This window comes from Meles meles, chromosome 15 (assembly GCF_922984935.1).
Source record: "Meles meles chromosome 15, mMelMel3.1 paternal haplotype, whole genome shotgun sequence".
NCBI classification, from domain to species: Eukaryota; Metazoa; Chordata; class Mammalia; order Carnivora; family Mustelidae; genus Meles; species Meles meles.
Window position 1 is genome coordinate 71,674,590 of NC_060080.1, and position 17,544 is coordinate 71,692,133.

At 40.2% G+C, this 17,544-nt stretch overlaps 1 protein-coding gene across 29 annotated transcripts in view; it reads left to right on the forward strand.

The window, feature by feature from the left end:
• The window catches only part of NRXN1 (neurexin 1), a 1,247,328-nt gene that overhangs the window by 610,698 nt on the left and 619,086 nt on the right, over positions 1-17,544 (forward strand). The window lies entirely within an intron of this gene.

Genomic DNA, 17,544 nt, shown 5'->3' on the forward strand with positions numbered 1-17,544 from the left:
ATCAAAAGGAGTAGAAATGAAGAGTTAGTGTCAAAGGTCATGTGCAAGAGGTTGTGAATACCTAGCTCCCTGGGACAAGGACAGGTGAAAACCACAGAGTAACGATCATCAGTTCCTCAGTGTGTCTTAAATCTCAGACAGGGCCATGAAATGGACCGGACGTATGCACCCTCACTGTATAGATGAGGAAACTGAGGTTCAAAGGGGTTAGGTGACTTCTGTGTCTTTGAAATGCCACTGTTGCCAGAAGTTAGAAGAGGACCTAGACTTGTTTATATTGTTGTTGTTGATTTGTTTTTCGACTCATGGTCCATTATTTTATATGCATTAATATCCTAATAAGGGTATGATTCAAGGACAAATACTTCCCCAGACACAACATCGTGTCACGAAGACAGACACACATCTAAACTTTAACAAAAACTGATAGTCTAGGGCAGTAGATGATGGACTGGATGGTTGATGTAAGCAACTCATGTTCTTGGGGTTCAGAAGAGAAGTTGAGGACACTGGTTTCAAGGATAGCTTAAAGCAGTAGATTATATTTGAGCTAGGCTGTAAAGAGAGGGTGATGAAAATGATAAAATATGTGGGGGAGCATTCATACAAGGCAGAAGGGCTCTGATGGGACTACACAGACCAGTGTTCAGGGACAGAGATGTTTTGATTTGCTTCTGAAATCCATATGGTAGTTGATAGAGCTAGAAAAGCTTTTTGGGGCAAATGGGTCAATGCTGTCAACTAAGGTGTTTATTTTTCCTGAACCTTCAGGCTATTTAAAAGCTTGAGAGTTATCTGAGAGAATAATTTTTGAGCAAAATAAATCCTGTGGCATTGTATTAGATGCTTCAGGATGTAAAGTCGCAAGTCCTGAACTTCAGAGGATGAAGAAAGGATAGAAACAAAAGTATGGTGTAACACATTTTGTTAAATTTTATTTAGAAATAATTTCAAATAAAAAACAAATACAGTACTGGGGCTCCTGGGTTTCTCACTCAATTAAATGACCAACTCTTGGTTTGGGTTCAGGTCATGATCTCAGAGTTGTGGGATTGAGCCCCACATTGGGCTCCATGATCAGTGTGGAGTCTGCTTGTCCCTCTCCCTCTGCCTCCCACCCCTCATGCTCTCTCTCTCCCTCTCTCTTTCTCAAATAAATACATAAAATCTTTTTTAAAAAGTAATTAAAAATTAAATAAAACAGTACAAAGAACACTGATATATCTTTACTCTTACGAACATTGTATCTCATTTCCTTTGACATTTTCATGACTTTTTTTTTCCATAACCAGTTGAGCAAAATTTAAATACAAACTGGCTGTTTACTCCTAACTACTCAAGTATGCATTTTCTAAAAATAACGATATCCCCTTACATAACAAAGAGTTACCAACTTCAGTAAATGTTGCTTGGATGCAATATATTTTATCTGTTCTGTCCTCCATACTTCAGTTTAGTCGGTTGACCCAGTGCTGTCTTTTATAGCATTTCCCCTCCAGCACAGTGTGCAGCCTGGGGTCAGACACCACATATAGTTCTCAGGTCTCTTTAGCTTTCTTTCATCTGAAACATTTCTATCGACTTTTTTTTTTTTTTATTTTGGTCTTCATGACATTGACATTTTTGAAATCTATAAACCTCCCACCTTTTGTCACTGTAGAGTCACTCATTTGCGTTTGATGCTTTCTTGTGATTAAAGTCAGATTTTGCATTTTGGGGTAGAATATTGCATAGGTGTCATTGTGGCCTCCTTCCAGTACCCCACGTGAAGGCACAGGACATCGGTGCCCTTGACCAGTGATTTAATGTAACCACTTGGCCAACACTCAGTCCAGTTTCTCCTTTGCATGAAGAGTGTGTTTTCTCCCTTGTCACTACTAAGCTGTCTGTGGAGAGACATTAAGACCATGAAAATGAGCCGTACCTCATGAGAAGTTCTCTCTAGATTTAGCATCCATTGAAGATTTCTCCTCATCCAGTCTTCTCTGCAGTAGTTACAGAATGATTATTTTCCACCTCCAGCACTTGCTCTACATTTAGAGTCAGAATTCTTTTTTTCTTTCCCTTGTTCTCCTTTTTTCCCCCTTTCATTTTCCTTTCTCCCTCCCTTTTCTCTCTTCTTTCCTTCCACTCATCCTTCCTTCTTTCCTCCCTCCCTTCATTTCTTCCTTATTGGTAAGGACCCACGAGTTTCTGTTTTCCCAAAAGTTTATAATTACTTTACTTAATTATTTTGCTGCTCAGACTGTCTCACTTTGGGAGTCTGTGTGATTCCTACGAAGTTGGTCTTTGTCGTACTGTGACATTTTCAGGGTTTTCTTTTTTTTGTTTTTGTTTGTGTGGTTTTGTTTTTGTTTTTGTTTTTTGGCCCTTCCTTACTTTCTGCCATGACAGGACATTCCAGGCATAGTTGATACCTACCATTCCCCAGCCCTGGAATCAGTCCTTCAGTCTTCATTTAGTCACGAATGATATTATCGCCCAAAATCTGGGTGGTTGGTGTGCTTGATGCCCCTCAAATATATTTGTTTCCTGATTCTTTCAGCAGACAAAGAGGAAATATATTCAAGTATCTACACATACACCCACATATATATCTATAAATACACCCACACTGAACTGAAGAAGTTCCTCTGTGGTTTTCAACCATCCTTGTCCCGGGAGCTAGGTACTCACAACCTCTTGGACATGACCTTAAGCATGGACTCCTCATATCTATCCTCTTGATAAAACCCAAGTAATCCACACAGTGGATGCTAATCTGCAAAAACACATGTGCACATAGACATGTGTATATGCATATTTTAGAAAATGTGAGTTCACAGTGGTACCTCCATATTGACATCATTGTTTCCAAACTTCCTGCAATCGGTGTTTCTATGTTCCTTCTTCTGTGGTGGGATCCTTGCTCCCAGTAATGTCAGACACTCATGTGCTACATTCAAGAATGAATCTAAAATAGTTTCAGGATTTTGTTGTTGTTGTTTGTTTGTTTTTGTTTTTTTTTAATTAATTAATTTATTTTTTCAGCAAAACAGTATTCATTGTTTTTGCACAACACCCAGTGCTCCATGCAATACGTGCCCTCCCTACTGCCCACCACCTGTTCCCCCAACCTCCCACCCCCGCCCCTTCAAAACCCTCAGGTTGTTTTTCAGAGTCCATAGTCTCTTATGGTTCGCCTCCCCTTCCAATTTCCCTCAACTTCCTTTTCCTCTCCATCTCCCAATGTCCTCCATGTCATTTGTTATGCTCCACAAATAAGTGAAACCATATGATACTTGACTCTCTCTGCTTGACTTATTTCACTCAGCATAATCACTTCCAGTAACGTCCATGTTGCTACAAAAGTTGGGTATTCATACTTTCTTTCTTTCTTTTTTTTTTTTTTTTTAATAAACATAATGTATTTTTGTTCCCAGGGGTACAGGTCTGTGAATCACTAGGTTTACACACTTCACAGCATTCACAATAGCACATACCCTCCCCAATGTCCATAACCCCCTTCCCCTCTCCCAACCCCACCTCCCCCCAGCAACCCCCAGTTTGTTTTGTGAGATTAAGAGTCATTTATGGTTTGTCTCCCTCCCAATCCCATCTTGTTTCATTTATTCTTCTCCTATCCCCCTAACCCCCATGTTGCATCTCCACATCCTCATATCAGGGAGATCATATGATAGTTGTCTTTCTCCGATTGACTTATTTCACTAAGCATGATACCCTCTAGTTCCATCCACGTCGTCGCAAATGGCAAGATTTCATTTCCTTTGATGGCTGCATAGTATTCCATTGTGTATATATACCACATCTTCTTGATCCATTCATCTGTTGATGGACATCTAGGTTCTTTCCATAGTTTGGCTATTGTAGACATTGCTGCTATAAACATTCGGGTGCATGTGCCCCTTCAGATCACTACATTTGTATCTTTAGGGTAAATATCCAGTAGTGCAATTGCTGGGTCATAGGGTAGTTCTATTTTCAACATTTTGAGGAACCTCCATGCTGTTTTCAGGAGTGGTTGCACCAGCTTGCATTCCCACCAACAGTGGAGGAGGGTTCCCCTTTCTCCGCATCCTCGCCAGCATCTCTCATTTCCTGACTTGTTAATTTTAGCCATTTTGACTGCTGTGAGGTGATATCTCATTGTGGTTTTGATTTGTATTTCCCTGATGCCAAGTGACGTGGAGCACTTTTTCATGTGTCTGTTGGCCATCTGGATGTCTTCTTTGCAGAAATGTCTGTTCATGTCCTCTGCCCATTTCTTGATTGGATTGTTTGTTCTTTGGGTGTTGAGTTTGCTAAGTTCCTTATAGATTTTGGATACTAGTCCTTTATCTGATATGTCGTTTGCAAATATCTTCTCCCATTCTGTCAGTTGTCTTTTGGTTTTGTTAACTGTTTCCTTTGCTGTGCAAAAGCGTTTGATCTTGATGAAATCCCAATAGTTCATTTTTGCCCTTGCTTCCCTTGCCTTTGCCGCTGTTCCTAGGAAGATGTTGCTGCGGCTGAGGTCAAAGAGGTTGCTACCTGCGTTCTCCTCAGGGATTTTGATGGATTCCGTTCTTCCATTGAGGTCCTTCATCCATTTTGAGTCTATTTTCGTGTGTGGTGTAAGGAAGTGGTCCAATTTCATTTTTCTGCATGTGGCTGTCCAATTTTCCCAGCACCATTTATTGAAGAGGCTGTCTTTTTTCCATTGGACATTCTTTCCTGCTTTGTCGAAGATTAGTTAACCATAGAGTTGAGGGTCTATTTCTGGGCTCTCTATTCAGTTCCATTGATCTATGTGTCTGTTTTTGTGCCAGTACCATGCTGTCTTGATGATGACAGCTTTGTAATAGAGCTTGAAGTCCGGAATTGTGATGCCACCAACTTTGGCTTTGTTCTTCACTATTCTTTTGGCTATTCGAGGTCTTTTCTGGTTCCATATAAATTTTAGGATTATTTGTTCCATTTCTTTGAAAAAAATGGATGGTATTTTGATAGGGATTGCATTAAATGTGTAGATTGCTTTAGGTAGCATAGACATTCTCACAATATTTATTCTTCCAATCAAGAAGCATGGAACATTTTTCCATTTCTTTGTGTCTTCCCCAATTTCTTTCATGAGTACTTTATAGTTTTCTGCATATAGATTCTTAGCCTCTTTGGTTAGGTTTATTCCTAGGTAGCTTATAGTTTGGGGTGCAATTGTAAATGGGATTGACTCCTTAATTTCTATTTCTTCTGTCTTGTTGTTGGTTTACAGAAATGCAACTAATTTCTGTGCATTGATTTTATATCCTGACACTTTACTGAATTTCTGTACAAGTTCTAGCAGTTTTGGAGTGGAGTCTTTTCGGGTTTCCACATATAGTATCATATCATCTGCAAAGAGTGATAGTTTGACTTCCTCTTTGCCGATTTGGATGCCTTTAATTTCTTTTTGTTGTCTGATTGCTGAAGCTAGGACGTCTAGTACTATGTTGAATAGCAGTGGTGATAATGGACATCCCTGCCATGTTCCTGACCTTAACCAAAAAGCTTTCAGTTTTTCTCCATTGAGAATGATATTTGCGGTGGGTTTTTCATAGATGGCTTTGATAATATTGAGGCATGTGCCCTCTATCCTTACACTTTGAAGAGTTTTGATCAGGAAGGGATGCTGGACTTTGTCAAATGCTTTTTCAGCATCTATTGAGAGTATCATATGGTTCTTGTTCTTTCTTTTATTAATGTGTTGTATCACAATGATTGATTTGCGGATGTTGAACCAACCCTGCAGCCCTGGAATAAATCCCACTTGATCGTGGTGAATAATCCTTTTAATGTACTGTTGAATCCTATTAGCTAGTATTTTGGTGAGAATTTTTGCGTCTGTGTTCCTCAAGGATATTGGTCTGTAGTTCTCTTTTTTGGTGGGATCCTTGTCTGGTTTTGGGATCAAGGTGATGCTGGCCTCATAAAATGAGTTTGGAAGTTTTCCTTCCATTTCTATTTTTTTTGGAACAGTTTCAGGAGAATAGGAATTAGTTCTTCTTTAAATGTTTGGTAGAATTCCCTGGGAAGCCGTCTGGCCCCGGGCTATTGTTTATTGGAGATTTTTGATGATTGTTTCAGTCTCCTTACTGGTTATGGGCCTGTTCAGGTTTTCTATTTCTTCCTGGTTCAGTTGTGGTAGTTTATATGTCTCTAGGAATGCATCCATTTCTTCCAGATTGTCAAATTTGTTGGCGTAGAGTTGCTCATAGTATGTTCTTATAATTGTCTGTATTTCTTTGGTGTTAGTTGTGATCTCTCCTCTTTCATTCATGATTTTATTTATTTGGGTCTTTTCTCTTTTCTTTTTGATGAGTCTGGCCAGGGGTTTATCAATCTTATTGATTCTTTCAAAGAACCAGCTCCTAGTTTCATTGATTTTTTCTATTGTTTTTTTGGTTTCTATTTCATTGATTTCTGCTCTGATCTTTATGATTTCTCTTCTGCTGGGTTTAGGGTTTCTTTCTTGTTCTTTCTCCAGCTCCTTTACGTGTAGGGTTAGGTTGTGTGCTTGAGACCTTTCTTGTTTCTTGAGAAAGGCTTGTACCGCTATTTATTTTCCTCTCAGGACTGCCTTTGCTGTGTCCCACAGATTTTGAACTGTTGTGTTTTCATTATCATTTGTTTCCATGAATTTTTTCAATTCTTCTTTAATTTCCTGGTTGACCCATTCATTCTTTAGAAGGATGCTGTTTAGTCTCCATGTGTTTGGGTTCTTTCCAGCTTTCCACTTGTGGTTGAGTTCTGCTTCAGAGCATTGTGGTCTGAAAATATGTAGGGAATGATTCCAATCTTTTGATACCGGTTGAGACCTGATTTGTGACCCAGGATGTGATCTATTCTGGAGAAGGTTCCATGTGCACTAGAGAAGAATGTGTATTCTGTTGCTTTGGGATGAAATGTTCTGAATATATCTGTGATGTCCGTCTGGTCCAGTGTGTCATTTAAGGCCTTTATTTCCTTGTCGATCTTTTGCTTGGATGATCTGTCCATTTCAGTGAGGGGAGTGTTCCAGTCCCCTACTATTATTGTGTTATTATTGATGTGTTTCTTTGATTTTGTTATTAATTGGTTGATATAGTTGGCTGCTCCCACGTTAGGGGCATAGATATTTAAAATGGTTAGATCTTCTTGTTGGAAAGACTCTTTGAGTAGGATATAGTGTCCTTCCTCATCTCTTATTATAGTCTTTGGCTTGAAATCTAATTGATCTGATATAAGGATTGCCACCCCAGCTTTCTTCTTATGTCCATTAGCATGGTAAATTGTTTTCCACCCCCTCACTTTAAATCTGGAGGTGTCTTCGTGTCTGAAATGAGTTTCTTGTAGGCAACATACTGATGGGTTTTGTTTTTTTATCCATTCTGATACCCTGTGTCTTTTGACTGGGGCATTTAGCCCATTAACATTCAGGGTAACTATTGAGAGATATGAATTTAGTGCCATTATTGGCCTGTAAGGTGACTGTTACTGTCTATTGTCTCTGTACCTTTCTGATCTACTACTTTTACGCTCTCTCTTTGCTTAGAGGACCCCTTTCAATATTTCCTGTAGAGCTGGTTTGGTGTTTGCAAATTCTTTCAGTTTTTGTTTGTCCTGGAAGCTTTTTATCTCTCCTTCTATTTTCAATGATAGCCTAGCTGGAAAGAGTATACTTGGCTGCATGTTTTTCTCATTTAGTGCTCTGAATATATCATGCCAGCTCTTCCTGGCCTGCTAGGTCTCTGTGGATAAGTCTGCTGCCAATCTAATATTTTTACCATTGTATGTTACAGACTTCTTTTCTCGGGCTGCTTTCAGGATTTTCTCTTTGTCACTAAGACTTGTCAATTTTACTATTAGGTGACGGGGTGTGGACCTATTCTTGTTGACTTTGAGGGGGGTTCTCTGCACCTCCTGGATTTTGATGCTTGTTCCCTTTGTCATATTAGGGAAATTCTCTCCCATAATTCTCTCCAATAGACCTTCTGCTCCCCTCTCTCTTTCTTCTTCTGGGTTCCCCATTATTCTAATATTGTTTCGTCTTATGGTGTCACTTATCTCTCGAATTCTCCCCTTGTGGTCCAGTAGCTGTTTGTCGCTCTTTTTCTCGGCTTCTTTATTCTCTGTCATTTGGTCTTCTATATCACTAATTCTTTCTTCTGCCTCATTTATCCTAGCAGTGAGAGCCTCCATTTTTTATTGCACCTCATTAATAGCTTTTTTTATTTCAACTTGGTTAGATTTTAGTTCTTTAATTTCTCCAGAAAGGGCTTTTATATCTCCAAAGAGGGTTTCTCTAATATCTTCCATGCCTTTTTTGAGCCTGGCTAGAACGTTCAGAATCATCATTCTGAACTCTTGATCTGACATATTACCAATGTCTGTGTTGATTAGGTCCCTAACCTTCAGTACTGCCTCTTGTTCTTTTGTTTGTGGTGATTTTTTCCGCCATTTCATTTTGTCCAGATAAGAGGATATGGAGGAGCAAGTAAAATACTAAAAGGGTGGCAAAGACCCCAGAAAAATGCGCTATAACCAAATCAGAAGAGACCCCAAATTGTGGGGGGGAGAAAGGGGATAAAAAGAGGTTCAGAAAGAAAAAAGAAAAAAATTTAAAAAATAAAACAAATAAAGAAAAAATATAAAAAACAAAGAAAAAATATATATTTTAGATAAACTAGTCAAAAAAACGTTAAGAAAGAAAAGGGTAAATGTTTTAAATAATTTTGCAGAAGAAGAAAAAAGAAAGAAAAAAAATGAAAAAAAAAATGGAATTAACCGCAAGACTAAAGAATCATGGGGAGAAAGCCATGAGTTCCGTGCTTTGCTTTCTCCTCCTCTGGAATTCCGTTGCTGTCTTAGGAAATGAACCTGCTTTCCTTGATAGATGAACTTCATTCTGGCTGGATATTTTGTTGATCTTCTGGCGGAGGGACCTGTTCTAGTGACTCTCAAGTGTCTTTGCCCCAGGCGGAATTGCACCGCCCTTACTGGGGGCTGGACTAAGTAATCCGCTCGGGTTCGCTTTTGGGAGCTTCTGTTCCCTGAACGCTTTCCGTAGAGTTCCAGAGGACGGGAATGAAAATGGCGGCCTCCTAGTCTCCGGCCCGGAGGAGCAGAGAGCCCAGGGCCCCACTCCTCAGTGCGCCCCCAGAGGACAGCACCCAATCACTCCCGTATCCCCAGCCTCTAGCCGCGCTCCGAGCTCACCCAGCCCGTGACCAGTTCAAGGTAACCCCGAGCTGAGAGTTCAGTCCTCGGCTCTGTCTCTGTAGCCGGCTTCTCCGTTCTAATACCTGCGAGCTCTCCGACTCTCTGACACCCCCGATCCTTCTGTGACCCTGCGGGACCTGGAGCCGCGCTGACCCCGCGTGGGCTTCACCCCGGTTTAGCCTCTGGAGCAATGTGCCTCAGTGGAACAGGCTTTTAAAAGTCCTGATTTTGTGCTCCGTTCCTCCGCCGCTTGCCGGGAGCCGGCCCCTCCCCCCGCGGTCTATCTTCCCATCGTTTTAGATTCACTTCTCCGCCAGTCCTACCTTTCAGAAAGTGGTTAATTTTCTGTTTCTAGAGTTGCTGTTCTTCTTCTCTTCGATCTCCCATTGGATTTGTAGGTGTTTGCAATGTTTAGATAAGCTATCGAGCTGATCTCCTGCTACCTGATGTAGTTTCAGCCTGCTACTTCTCCACCATCTTGACTCCTCCCTAGTTTCAGGATTTCTTGATGTTGCCCATACCACTACAATTAATAAATCAACTAAAAAAGAATTCAGGATTAGTTTGTGATTCTCTCATTCCCCACTGCCTAAGACTTAACAGATACCATCAAATGCTGAGTTTGTAAGTAACTTGGATGATAACTTGCCTCATTTCCTTCCTTCTCTCTCCCCTCCTCTTTCTTTCTTTTCTTCCTATCTTCCTTTCTTTTAGTGTAGTTATACTGTTCACTTGAAATATAATTCGTTTTATTTCAACTTAATTTGTCCTTCCGAGTATTATGTATTTAGCCGTGTCGGTATGTACAACACTAGCATGCTTTTAAAAAATCAGTGCCACACATTTTGAATTAAGAAGTGATGAACAGAACATGAATATAATCAATGTAACATAGAAAATTCCAGAAACAGCCCCTAAATGAATTGCCATCTAATTTTCATGGAAAATTCAAGATACATATTTTCAATTGCATAGATTCCTATTAAGCTTCTAAATGAATAACTATGTTCTACCTCAGTGAATTGCCTTCTTCACCTTTCAGGGAATACACCATCCCTTTGTTTATTTAAATGGCCATGCATTTATCTACCACTAGCAATCATGTTAGGAAACAGAATTAACAGATACTTACATGGATATAGTTTGCTTATAGATGTAGGAACAAAGGAGTGACCTATTGAATGGGGAACTCCCAAAAGAACTCTGTTGAGGAATCCTTCCTGAGCTGCCATCACGGGTTTCCATAGTGCTGTTCCTGGGCATGAACTAGCTCTTTGTGGCAAAGTTACTCATATCTCCTTGGCTGGTTCATTGGGACTCTGGCACATAAGACTTTGTTGGGTATTCATAGGCCATTGATGAGGTTTGGCTTATTATCTGAAAGAAAAGGAATGCTTTTTAGAAGTCCCAACTTTGGAAGACAAATATATCCTAAGGGTTTGTTTACCAGGTTTTTGTTTAGCATGTATTATTAAAATTATAATATGAATCTTGGTCCACCTACTCAGGTGTGCATGAAATGGAATATTTCTTAATTGTCTTATATCAATTTAAATCAGCACAATTTAAATCAGAAAGGGCATTGCTTCTGGATTTACAGGATAGTTAATCACAGTCATCTTTACCTCCACTCCCTACTCCCCACCTTGGATCAGGCAGAGGCTCCCTTTGTCTTTTCTCTGTACTTGTTCTCACCAAAAACACTTTTCCCAGTTTGTCGTTTGAATTGCAAGAACACTGTTGCTCCTGTCCTAAGTGGGAGACCGGGCCTTTGCTGACTCCTGCCAGGATCTGTGGGCTGTGGTCCAGGTCCAGTTTCCCTATGTGTACCTCGTGGATTCTCTCTGAACCCTTTACCTTGAGCAGAGAGCAGGATGTCGGACTTTAGCACTTCTAAATCCCACCAAAATTCTCTCTCTCGTATTCGGTGGTAATCCCTTGTCTCTGTCAGTCCTCAAATGCATTCTGTTCTCTCCTTTTCTTTCTTTCTTTCTTTCTTTTTTTTTTCTCTTCTAGAGAAAATTTGCAAATCGGGCCCTTGCAAAAGACTGGAGAAGGCATTATTTTCCAGCAGCTTCCACTTCCTGCCAAGAAATGCCCTTTGAGGCAAAATACTTGGCCAGCTTTTTAGAATTGAAGGAAGAACAAAATATAAACTAGTATTTCAGTAAATTAGCTTGCCATCTACTCTTTCTCAAAATTGCCCAAGGCTTTAGAGCAGAAATTTGATTTTATCCTCTGTAGGAGTTGATTTTTTTTTTTCAGTAGTAAAAACCAACATAGTCTTTCTCAGATTTTTAAAATGAATGGGAATATAAGCCAAGTAAATATTGATGATTCATCCAAATTATGTATTTCCCCCCAATCCCCCCCATAGGAAAGAGCCTACCTCACCTTTTTCTTTCTCCCAGCTCCCAGCATCTTGCTGCACAGAGCTAAAGACAGTTTTATTTTCACATTAATTTACCTTTAATTGGTAAATTTTCATCAAGGTGATTCATATTTGGGAGATTAGGTTTTGTGGCGATCTCACAAAAGCCAACAGTTCTTAAGAATAAAAAAGGTTTGATTTATGTAGCATGGAAAAAGTTTCCAAAGTGAGCAATGGAAACTTGCCACTAAGGCTTGAATTTAGAAATGGAATTTTTTTCAAACACTCCGGTGACAACTTGAAGCCAACCATGAGTCAGGAAAGCAATGGCTTTTTGTTTGGTTGGTTGGCTGTGTGTGGGTGTGTGATGAAGTTTTAGAATACAGGTGAGTTTCGGTGGGGTGAGGTCTGGAGCTGATGATCAAGAAGGAATTCTTGAGACATCTTTGGTGCAAAATAGTGGTTTATTAAAGCACAGGACAGGACCCATGGGCAGAGAGAGCTGCTGCCTCGAGGTTGTGAGGGATGGCAGGTTATGTAGGATGGGGTTGGGGGAGGTAAGGAAAAAGGGAGATTTCAATAGAACTTTCATGTGCTACGGAGGACCTATAAGATACCAGATGCCTTGAGGCCTTGTCATTGTCCAGGTTTTTTTCCTCTAGCATGGCACTGACATTAAGAAGAGATTGTGCTGAGTGAAATAAGTGAAGCAGAGAGAGTCAAGTATCATATGGTCTCATTTATTTGTGGAGCATAACAAAGAACATGGAGGACATGGGGAGATGGAGAGGAGAGGGAGTTGAGGGAAACTGGAAGGGGAGGCGAACCATGAGAGACTGTGGACTCTGAAAAACAACCAGAGGGTTTTGAAGGGGCGGGGGTGGGAGATTGAGGAACCAGGTGGTGGGTAATAGGGAGGGCATGTATTGCATGGAGCACTGGGTGTTGTGCAAAAACAATGAACACTGTTACGCTGAAAATAAACAAATTAAAAAAAAGTTAATGTCATAGATTCCTAAAGAATGTCACAGATGTCCCACCCAGAAGTGGGGGTGGGGGAATGTTGCAGGGTGTCAGCTTTTGCTTTGTCCTCAGCCAGCCTTCTGTTCCCTCATTATATGTGTGTTTGTGTTTTGGTTTGGTTTTTTTTTTTACTAAATTTTAAAGCAAGCCAGGAATCACTAAACAGGAAAAAATTTAAAGGAAAGCACTAGACACTCTTCATGCATTTCTTCCTACATTTGACTTCATCTTTAAATTAGAGTTAAATATACTGTTAAGCCTTGAACACAGCACTTGGGATTCCCAAGAATGTCTGTACCTCACCTAGGGCCGTGAGGCCTGGCAGCCTTTGCCAGCAAAGAAACTTAACAAGGGAGGGATTCCCTAGGCCTCAGAGAGGAAAGGATTCTACAGGCTATATGGGATTCCTTAGGTTTCAACTCCTCACTTAGTCTGTCTAAAAACTCTGGAACTCTGTGTTTTGTATGTGTGTGTGTATGAGAGCGTGTCTTCCTTTGACCGACACTTACCGTGTGTGCAGTTCCTCAAGCCAGCAGGCTGGGCATGATCATCTGGTAATGGAGTTAACCCGAGTTCACTCCTTGATGCCTTACAGATGGTGACGACACCAGGTGGCGTTGTCACACAAAGCAAACCATATATGCGACAAAAAGAGAGGACGAGGAATACTTTCCAAGCCCATGACTCCCTACACAGGAGGAGAAGGGGGTTCCTTTTATTTAGGGGTAGGAATGATGTTCAAACAGGCGAACGTTGTCATCCCAGGTAGAAGCTTGCTCAGTTGTACTCAGAAAGCATACCTAGACCTGCATCTTCAATTACGGCAATGACGCTCGGGCTCCTCCTTGGGCGGAGACTGCAGCATTATAATGAAGCAAAGGTCACTGTCCGACAAGGGAACCAACTCCGGGCAGGGTCCAAAATCGGTATAAACTGGGTAGGGTCTTGGGTCCTCATCTTAGGTAAGGAATACAGGGTCTTCCTTACTTTTGAAATAGCACTGTGAGTTTTTACCACTGATTTATTGTCTCTGATATGGTGAGGCTATTTCCAGGCCTGGTAGAGACCATCAGCTTTTGCATTCACTTTTTTTCCCTTGAAATTCTTAGCTATGGATGCTTCTGCATTTCTTTGTAATAAGGACACCTCCCAGGAAGTTCTGCGGGGAGTGTGTTTGGACAAGTAGAGCTAAAAGGACTCCTCTCTTATGTCATGGAAGCTGTCTCTCATTTTTCTTTTGCTGGGGACCCCCTAACTCCTGCTTAAAATTTCCCTCCTCTCTGCCACCTGTACATTATTGGTAAATCTTCAGATTATATCTGCAAAATTATCTCACTTCATACATCTTTTTATTTCCATTTCTGCTCTATTTTACTTCAAATTGTCTCCAATTTTTACTATATTAGAGAGATCGAGCACACACACACAGACGCCAACTCATGGTTTCTGCCCACCCCCCCCCACCTCATGCTGGTGAATGTAATCAGGAGGCGCTCTGCCTGATTATCTGGCTCCTGGTTCTCCTCCCCATTTCCCGTGAGGCACTAATTTCACTTACCCTGAATCTCCAGCCACACCCTCTAGCTCTTTTTCACCTGAAAGCTTGTGTTCCTCTGGTTCCCCTTCCTGTAGTCCACCTCCCCATTCTGCTTCTCCAGCTCTCAGCATGTGTTTCTTTTTTTAATCTTCAAATTTCACTTAAATATCAACTCAGGCCCCCATTCCGTATTTACCGACACAACTCCCCGATTATCAAATTTGTAACGTTTTTATCATTTTTTTTTGGTTTTGTCATATATATTTTATCATTTCCTTACCTCTTGTTGTCTGCCTTTCCCCCAATATACCGTAAGTTTTACAAAAACAGGAACCAAGTCTGCTCCTCACGATACTATTTCTTCATTTCCTAACACAACACCTGACGCATACATATTTCTACACCACACGCACAATAACTTCAAGTGAATTAACAAGTTGATATAGGGCTGAGGGTTATTTTGTTCTGCTACGGAAATATAACCCCACTCTGAACAATATTAAACATACAATGGCTGATATTATTATCTCCTTGGGCATAAAGATTTGGTTTGCATGGTAAGACTTCTGTGCAGACAACATGGTCCAGTGGTCGCTTTTCATTAGAGATCATTGTCAGTCGGGTATACCCATACCCTTTGGTCAGAGGCATTTTGCTAACTTCGGATTCTCTTCACTCCATCTCTAAATGCTTGGAAACTTAAAAAATCTTTCTCCTTTAATGTCCTTTATTTTTTCATAATCAATATATGTGTCTAATAGTAGAGGTGGTTACATTACTACCAGAGAATTAAACTCTGGAGTAAATTCTGAGGGAAAAAAAAAGAGATGTTTAGAAGGCAGCCGTTAATGTCTTCTTAGTCAGTGGATAATGGCTTTTTGGTGCTAATTCTCCCTCGTGAGCAAGCATATCTGCCATTACTGTCAATGCGATTTATATATGCTTATTAAAGAAAGAAAAGACTCTTGAACATGGGCCATAATGATTTTTCTTGTCACTGGGCCATGGTTGCTCCCAAACTGTTTTACTACCTTTTTATTATTTATGATCTGCATATATATTCTATTCCTTTGAGAAAAGAAAACAGACATCACTTGTTATTTTTATCACTGTACTTCTCGGGCCTGCTAAGCAAAATGTGCTTCCATGTTTCAGAGCTATCAAGAACTCAACAGTTTGAGATAATATTTAATTTTAAGCATTTGAAATTTGGGGGAGGGAGAGCCTAGGGGGTGGCATTTCTTTACTATCTGTTAGCTCACTAATGGAGCTTTTAAGAAAAAACCGTTGACAGTTTTAGGCTTGAGGTGGGTTCATTGAGTTAAGACTCAGATTTTAATATAATGAAAAAGATAAAAAACACAAAGTAGTATAAAAGCTCAAGTGATTTTTTTCCAGCTTTTTATTTTCTTCCTTTTATATAGCTTATTAATTCAGTGTTTCTGAAATTTGAAAATTATTATTTGAAAATTATGATATTTGAAAATTATTAAAGCCTCCTTTTACTTGCTAACAATGAAGTAGCTCCCTGCAGAATAGTATTGAGGTCATTGAACAAAAGAACTGAAGAAGGAGAGAGAAATGATGTCATACAGGAAACCAGAAATGCTTGGGATTTAATACTATTTTTACAACTGACAGACAACAAGGAGGCATCGTGGGGAAGAAAGGGAGGGAGAGACAATTATTTATGGTCATATTTTCTGTATTAAAAAGAAGTTTGCATAGATAAAATCAGGGGAAAAAAAACAACTGATAGCTGAAAAGAGAACAAGTCAAGGGATGGCGGGAATGCAGTTACCAGGATCAAGGATTAGTAAAGAGGTGTGGAAATTAAGCGGAATTAAGTACAGCTCAGGGGAGAGTTTTTTACACCAATGAGTTTATAAGCATCAAAATCAATTACGTATGTAGACAGTTTTTCTTGCACAAGAATAAGCATGCCTTTTATGTTTCACTAGCATTTCCTCAAAATGCCATCTAATATTTTACTGTCTTGACTAAGGAAATGGAAATCTGTCAGACTGGTCGAGGGAGGCCCACAGAGATGGTTGTTCAATCTTCATTACACCTGGGAAGAAGGTTCAGTGCATTTTCGCAGGGTCTGATCCTGGGATTGGCTCTAATTAGTATTTTCATTAATATCATGGATGATGGGATAGGGCAAGCTCGATAAATTTTCCAATTATGCCAAATTGAGTAGTGAAACTAGCACCTGGAAGAACTTGATTGCAATTTAAATGACCTTTTAGAGTTTCAGAAGAAAGCAAATGGCAGTTTAATTAGACAAGAGCAGGATGTTGAGAGCGAATCACTAGCAATGATAAGAGTACTTTATGTTGTGGGGTGCCTGGGTGGCTCAGTGTGTTAAGCCTCTACCTTTGGCTCAGGTCATGATCCCAGGGTCCTGGGATCGAGCCCCACATCGGGCTCTCTGCTCTGCGGGGAGACTGCTTCCTCCTCTCTCTCTCTCTCTCTCTGCCTGCCTCTCTGCCTACTTGTGATTTCTGTCTGTCAAATAAAAAAAAAAAAAGAGTACTTTATGTGGTACACTGAGAAACAGGTTCGCATCTTAGTTTATTTTACCTTCAATAGTAAGGGAGGTTACAGTAATCACCTTAGAAGTAAAGATGGGATTAGGTTGGGCTTTCATGGGGTTGACAGAGTAATTTGGTGGGATGCAGATGCATGGGGGACCGAATTGAAAAGTTAATCAATAAATAAATCCACAACCAAACTTCATCCTAGAGTGTTTAAAAAATAATTGTGCTTTAGGGTAATGTGAGTTAATTTTATTCATATTTTCAAAATTGGGCATGCCTTGATATTGTATAGTATACCCGCTTGAAGTATCCAAAACATAAGTGCAAGGAAAATGTCATGCGTCCAGAAGAAATCAACGGAAACTTGGCAGTGGATGGGAGGCCAGTGTTCGGAAAGACTGTGGGAATTGTTCAGCACAGAAAAGGGAAGGTGAAATGTGCATATTTAACTGTAGACACATTTTCATGGTTCATTGTTGGAAGAATAGTAAGCAGCCCTTCATTTTAGCTATGGAGTATCAGAAAATACACAATCTTTTTTTTTTCTTTAAAGATTTTATTTATTTATTTGACAGAGAGATCACAAGCAGGCAGGCACAGAGTGAGGGGGAAGCAGGCTCCCTGCCAAGCAGAGAGCCTGATGCAGGGCTCGATCCCAGGACCCTGAGATGATGACCTGAGGCAGAGGCTTAACCCTCTGAGCCACCCAGGTGCCCCTCCCTTTCTTTTTCTTGAAGAGCATTTCTTTCTTTCTTTCTCTCTTTCTCTCTTTCTTTCTTTCTTTCTTTCTTTCTTTCTCTTAAGGATTTTATTTATTTATTTGATGGACAGCAGAAAGGCAGGCAAAGAGGGAG